Here is a 7,445-nt window from a genome sequence, read left to right as displayed (position 1 = left end):
ATGCTATAAATATTATCCTTTCTTCTATGGGTCCTCATTTTTTCTTCTTGTTTATACTATTATTTACCAGTGCTAATTTTATTCATGTTAATTGTTAGGGTGTTGTAGAGAAAAATTATAGGAAGTTTGGTGTAAGACAGATCTGCCTGTCACATTGTAGGCACATTATTGCCATGTCATCATCATCCTCATTGTTTTCATTCTGTATTCCCCTTTAATTGCTTTCTTTCCTTCTGACTAAAATGCTCTATTCCTCCATCTTCCCTTGGCCAAAAATCTTGTTTATGCTTTAAGGAACCTCTCAAGTAGTCCTTCTTCACTTAGTCCTCTAACGTTTCATTTCTGCCTTTCTTGTGGTTTACTGTGACGTGTGTGTGTGTGTGTGTGTGTGTGTGTGTGTTAAACAATCCTCTTTTACACCATAAATTCCTTGAGGTGCCATTTTGGTTTTTGTGCCTGCCACATAGTAAATGCTAAACTGTAAGCCCTACGATGGAAGGGAGACCATGTTTGTGTTGTTTAGCATGATTTCTTTGGAGCCTCCTCTTGTGTCAGGCATTCAGTTAATATGGGACTGAATAAAATATTAAATAGGCAGTGGGTAAAGGTATCTTGAATGTTGAATAATTTTGGCCCCCATCCCATTTATTCTTTCCATCCCACTGTGATTTCTGATTATTTAAATTCACTCTTAATCATTGGACCAGATCCCTGCCCTCACTCTATGAAGGACTGTATTCAGATGCTTTGTGACTGACTCCTACTTCCTTGTCAGTTTCAATTCCCACCACCTTGTACACCTCAAATCCCTAATGCATTGGATTATTTCCAAATTCCCAAATAAACTCTGCACTTTTATTTCCATGAGCTTTTGCCCAGGCTATTCCTTTTGTCTGAACATCATCCCTCCCGTTCTCAACCATCACCTTCTAGTCACCTTCATGGGCATTTTATTTTATTTTTTTTTTGTTTTTTGTTTTTTGCAGTACGCGGGCCTCTCACTGTTGTGGCCTCTCCCGTTGCGGAGCACAGGCTCCGGACGCGCAGGCTCAGCGGCCATGGCTCACGGGCCCAGCCGCTCTGCGGCATGTGGGATCTTCCCGGACCGGGGCACGAACTCGCGTCCCCTGCATTGGCAGGCGGGCTCTCAACCACTGCGCCACCAGGGAAGCCCTTCATGGGCATTTTAAAGGGCATTCCATGAACTTCTGATCTCTTCCTGTTTTCTCCTGTTCTACAACACATTGCTAGTAGCTTTATTTAGCCTCTATTCCATTCTTACTTAATTGTACAAGTCAGTTGTTTATTTGTTATATCCCTTCTAGATTAGAGGTTCTCAAACTTCAATGTGCAAAAGAATTGCCCAGTTTGCTAAAATGCAGATTCCTGGGACAGAGTCCTCTGTGCTCATCACTGTCCCAGTATTGCTCCAAGTGCACTTCAAAGACACTTGTTACAAATGAAGGTCCTCTGGTCAGAGATTCCCATTCCATATATTTGAGTCTCCAGAACCTCACAAAGTCTGGCACTCACAGGCCTGCAATCAGTGAAGGGGATGCATATGAATGTCCCCAAGTCAAGCAACAAAACTTTATGCCTCAGGTCTTTGCCAAATGGAAAGAGATTTCTCACCACTTGAGGAGAGGAGGGAAGTCCTTTGCAGAGAAACTGGAGACAAGCCCCAAGCCCAAGTGAACTGCAGACTCACTTCAGCAGCAGAAAACTGCTGTGCGGCTCGTGTCCTCATCCACCTGAAGAGTAAGAGGATCAGTCCGGGTCACCCAGTTAACTGGAAGGCTAACCTAGGCAGCGGCAACTGATGATTTACTAGATCGAAGACCTTTGAGTCAGGCAATAGAGACCACCCTTGCTTATTGATTATCATCCAATAGCTTTAAATTATCTTCAGTGTCCTAGGAGACAGAGAAGGGCTGGTAAGGAAAGGGGCTTAAAGAAGGTCAAAACATCATCCCCCAGCAAGTTAAAGGCCTGAAGCTCAGCATGCACATTCCTTTCAAGTGCACTGATGAGTAAGTGGGAGAGAAGACATGAAATAGGCTTCTAATTATTTAAATTGGACCTACACTCTGCTGAGTCATGCATTAGCTAGGATTCTTCCCCCATTCGAGCTGACTGACAGTTAGGCCAGGAGAAGGAGATTAAACATGTCAGCAATAGGTGTGAAAATAATTGGGGGCAGTAATTGGGAGAAATCCAGGCATCTTGATTGTGACTGCTGTCTCGTTTTGTCGTTCAAAACCTGTATTGACATTAACGTGTTGACGGCCTCATCCAAACTGGGTAGAATTTATTAACAATAAAAATAATTACAAAAATGACTTGCATTTACATTATCAGATAACAAGTCACAGGCTCAATTCTAGAGTGGCTTTTCAAAGTGGATACCCTATTCCTGTTCCCATACAAAAGTCCCTCCTGTATTAGTTTTTTTTTTTTTTTTTTTTTTTTGTATGTGGACCTCTCTCACTGTTGTGGCCTCTCGCGTTGCGGAGCACAGGCTCCGGACATGCAGCTTCAGGGGCCATGGCTCACGGGCCCAGCCGCTCTGCGGCATGTGGGATCTTCCCGGACCGGGGCACGAACCCGTGTCCCCTGCATCGGCAGGCGGACTCTCAACCACTGCACCACCAGGGAGGCCCCTGTATTCGTTTTTAAATTATGTTTTTAAAGTTGAATTCAGGCTTAGATCTGGTGTCTGGTTTTCCAATCTGATAGTATGAATATGCTCATAGTTTGCTTTAGAATGTTAGGTGTATTTTCTATTCAGTAGGCATTCAGTAAAGGCTAGTATAATCTGAATACTTCCTTAAATAAAATTCTGAAGAAGGTGGCATTTCCCTTTGTGGCTCCCAACTTCGTTTTTGTTTTAAAAAACTGTATAGAGAGGTCACACTGGAAAGCGTTAAGTTTCTCCTTTCTAAATCTGTGCTGCGCGTTCCACCTTTCTCCACCTTCCGGTGTGGGCATCTCTACGAACCTTAAATCCCAGCAGCCGGCCCTCTGCCCCACGTAAATCCAGATGTCGCCGTTACACATGACCTCTGAAGACTCCTGTTGTCTGAGGAAGAAGCCCTGAAGAGGAGAAAGGGAAAAGAAAAGGAGTCAGAAATGGCTCTTTCTCAGGGACAATTGACATTTAAGGATTTGGCCATAGAGTTCACTCAAGAGGAGTGGGAATGCCTGGACCCTGCTCAGAGGGCCTTGTACAGGGAGACATGATGTTGCGGACCTACAGGAACCTTCTCTCCCTTGATATCTCTCATATACATGTGATTAAGAAATTACAACTAAAAGCAAACACTGATAGAGGAGAAGTATTCCAAACACTGATGTTCCTAAGACATATAACTGGAATGAAATGAAACATTTTTACCTCAGAGTCATCTGGGAAAATATATGAGAATTTGATTCTCAGCAGTGATGAGGAAAGAAATTGCAAAGGAATGCCAGTAAACCAAAATGATAATCTTGCTGATAGGAGAAATCGAAATGGAAGAAGTGTTGCAGGAATCAAGCCTATTGAAAATAGGTTTCCATTAAGCTTTCTGGATGAACTGCATATATTTAAAAGTGAAGAGAAAATTGATGAATTTAATCAAGCTGACAAGAGTGTGAAGGGTAGGGCCTCATTTTCACCACTTCAGGGAATTTCATTCCCTGGTGTCCAAGTGAACATTTCTAATATACATGGGAGTAATTATATGCAGTCTTTAATAGTGACACAATATCAGAAAGCACAGAGGGAAAGAACTTACAAATGTAATGAGTGTGGCAAAATCTTTCTGCAGGTATCATACCTCACTAGACCTCAGATCTCCATACAGGAGAGAAATTACGTAAGTGTGACGTATGTGGAAGAATCTTTAGCAAGAATTCATACCTTGTAATTCATCAGAGAATTCATACTGGAGAGAAACCTTACAAATGTAATGTGTGGGAAGGTCTTTAGTAGAAAGAAAGACCGTAGAGTTCATAACAGAATTCATACTGGAGATAAACCTTACAAATGTAACGAGTGTGGGAAAGGCTTTTATTATGCTTCACTCCTCAAAAATCATCAGATAATCCATACAGGAACAAAGCCATATAAATGTGATGTATGTGGGAAAGTCTTTGGTCGAAATTCATATCTTTCAGTTCATCAGACAATTCATACTGGAGAGAGACCTTATAAATGTAATGAGTGTGGGAAAACCTTTTGTTATGCCTCATTCCTCACGCGACATCAGAGAACCCACACAAGAGCAAGGCCATATCAATGTGATGTATGTGGGAAAGTCTTTAGTCAAAATTCACATCTTTTAGGTCATCAGACCATTCATACTGGAGAGAAACCTTAAAATGGTAATGAGTGTGGCAAGGTGTTTGGTCGAAAACATTGTTTTGCTTCATCAGAAAATTCATACCAGAGAGAAACCTTTCAAAAATAACGAGTGTTGAAAAGACTTTACTCACATCTGTATCCTCACCACACATTAGGTAATAAATAACAGGGTGGAGACCCATATTTCGTGTGATGTATGTGGGAAGGTCTTCACTCAAAATTGACACTTTAAAGTCCTGGGAGATTCACGTGGAGGAGAAACCATGCACATGTCATGAGTGTGGCAAAACCTCACTTACCATCAGATAATCCATACTAGGTAGAAATAGTGGAAGTTTCATGAATGTCTCAAGGTCTTTAGTCAAAATTCCTACATTAAGCTCTACCAAAGAATTCATACTGGAGAGAAACTGTACAAATATAACGAGAGTGGCAAGTGCTTCAGTGTACTTTCAAGGCTAACTTACCGTCAGGGAATCTGTATTGGTGAGGGACTTCAAGCAATGGTGTTGACAGGTTTCCACATCTTAGCTGCATTGAGAAAGTCATACAGACTGGAGGGAAATCAAGGAATTCATCCACCACGGAATTGATTCTGGAGATTGTTACCTCATAAATGCCATGAATGGGAAATACCTTTACCCAGGGCTCACATCCCACCAATCATCAGATTTTCCATACTGGACAGGACATTACAGATGCACTGAATGTGGTAAAGCTTTTGGGTTGTGTCTTAAACTGAGGGTTCACAAAATCCTTCGTACTTATGAATACAATCAATATGGCTAAGTTTCTTATTATTGGTCACTTGTCACTAGGTATCGGAATATTTATCCTGGAGAGAAACCTCATAAATGTAACCTTTGTGGCAAGGATCTTGCCCAAAGATCACAAGATGGGACATACTGAAGTTGTACCTTACAGATGCAAGGGGTGTGGCAAAACATTTCCTTGACTTCAAGTATTAGGCAACAGGAAAGAGTCCATTAAAGAGAAACCCTACAATCGTATGTGCAGAGGCTTTATCCAGCCCTCACAATGCACTAGACTCTTCAGCGTACATCTTTGAGAAAAACCATGCAAAGCAATATGTTGTGCTTGTACATGAAAATCAAAGCTCTGAAACATAGAGGAATTATTTTGAAGAGCAACGTTTCAAATGTAGTAAATGTTGTACAAGTTTTCATCAAGTATCCACACTTCTGGTGCAGTGAGATAATTCATACAGGTCAGAAAGTATACAGATACAGTGAACGTGGAAACCCTTTTAAGAAAAAGCACGCCCTCGGGGGTCAGCAGAGAACTCATATTTGGGAGAATCCTTACAAATGTAATTAATTGGGTGAATTTTGTGAGCAGGACTTAAGACAGATCACACATCAGAGAATGCATACAGGAATAAATACGTCTAGTTCTCTGATATAGTACATACTGCAGAATTATTGCAAGTCACAACCTGTTAAAACTTATGATGTTTATATGAGAGGATGAAGGACATTTGTGGAAATGGCCCATTATCTTCAGGGTAAAATAATTATTTGAGCTTAGTTGAAAAGGCTACATTACTTTTTATGCCTTCCAACCTGAAGGTTGAAGCCTGTTGAATTTATGCCTTCATTACGGACCTTTGATGATGGTCTCTGGGAAGGAGTCAGTGATATGAAGGGGCCGACTTCATTCACGTCCATGTTTCCTGGAAAAAGAAGTACCCTGAATTATCAAATTGAACAGTGTGTGAATTAGCATCAGGGAGCAGCAAAGAATAATGTAGAACTAGGATGTGACTCATGCTTATTACGTCCAGGGAGCCCTTCTGTGGTTAGGCCAGTGCGTGTGACAGGACAGAATCCTCTGCCAACTGACCTTGAACAGAGCAAGCAGGACATTAAGGGACTGGACTTTTCATGGGAGGAGAGTGACAGGTTAACAGGGACTGATTATCGGGTAGATATAATGTGGAGGAAAAGATGGCCACTTTCTCCATTGGATGCCAATAGCAGTTGCATAGATCTGTGTTTAATGAAAAATTAATTTTGTTGGAAATTGAAGACAGCAGTTATCTTGAGAGGAACGTTTAATCACAATTCTCAGAATAATACATGTTTGTGTATTATGTGCATTTAGCTGCTACCATTATCTTTTGCTATTGTTTTATTCCTAATGTATCATAGGTCTCCTGTTTTAATTAATAAAATTTAATCACTTTTGTCAAAAAGAAAAAACTATATAGAGTTCTTTTAATCTCATTTTCAAGACTCAGAATTCTTCCTCTTTTTCTTTTTTTTTTTTTTTGCGGTACGCGGGCCTCTCACTGTTGTGGCCTCTCCGGTTGCGGAGCACAGGCTCCAGACGCGCAGGCTCAGCAGCCATGGCTCATGGGCCCAGCCGGTCCGCGGCATGTGGGATCTTCCTGGACCGGGGCATGAACCCGTGTCCCCTGCATCGGCAGGCGGACTCGCAACCACTGCGCCACCAGGGAAGCCCTTTTTTTTTTTTTTTTTTTTTTTTTTTTTTTGTGGCCGCGCTGCACGGCATGTGGGATCTTAGTTCCCTGACGAGGGATCGAACCCATGTCCCCTGAATTGAAAGGTGGATTCTTTACCACTGGACCACAGGGAAGTCCCAATTCTTCCTCTTTCAAATTTATTTCAGGAAGGGAACCAATAATGTGCACTTTTAAAGTATTTTAAATTATATTTAGTGTGGATAGAAATATCTATCTTACATTATAGAAATTCCAAGCGTTAGGATTTAGGAAAAGGCTTTATTTTGGTGTCTGGGAGGATCTTTCTAGCTAAAAGTATATGCACGGTGGAATAGGCCATCTCACTGCGGGCATGGTACCCTTGCCTCTTCGGAGAAGGCATGAAGGGGATATGTTGGCTGGATACTAAGGATGATGCTATCTTCCATTGGCCTAGTACTTTCCAGTTTTAAGTTGAGTTTGCACTGATCTCATTAGAGTTCTCTATCAGTCCCAGGAGGAAGCCAGGGCAAATGTTTTCAGCCTTGTTTGGCTGTAGGAGGAAATGATGCTTAGAGAGGTTGTGATTGATCAAAAGGCCAGTTGTGGAACTGGGACTATGACGTTTCTAATCAG

At 41.6% G+C, this 7,445-nt stretch overlaps 1 pseudogene; it reads left to right on the top strand.

Annotated features, from left to right (window-relative positions):
• Window positions 1–3,129: 3,129 nt before the first annotated feature.
• On the top strand, window positions 3,130–4,361 carry LOC136793884 (zinc finger protein 836 pseudogene; annotated as a pseudogene).
• The last annotated feature ends 3,084 nt before the right edge of the window (window positions 4,362–7,445 follow it).

Source organism: Kogia breviceps, chromosome 3, assembly GCF_026419965.1.
Source record: "Kogia breviceps isolate mKogBre1 chromosome 3, mKogBre1 haplotype 1, whole genome shotgun sequence".
Lineage (NCBI taxonomy): Eukaryota > Metazoa > Chordata > Mammalia > Artiodactyla > Physeteridae > Kogia > Kogia breviceps.
The sequence above is the reverse complement of the archived record's forward strand: the minus strand, read 5'-3'. Positions and strand labels throughout refer to the sequence as shown.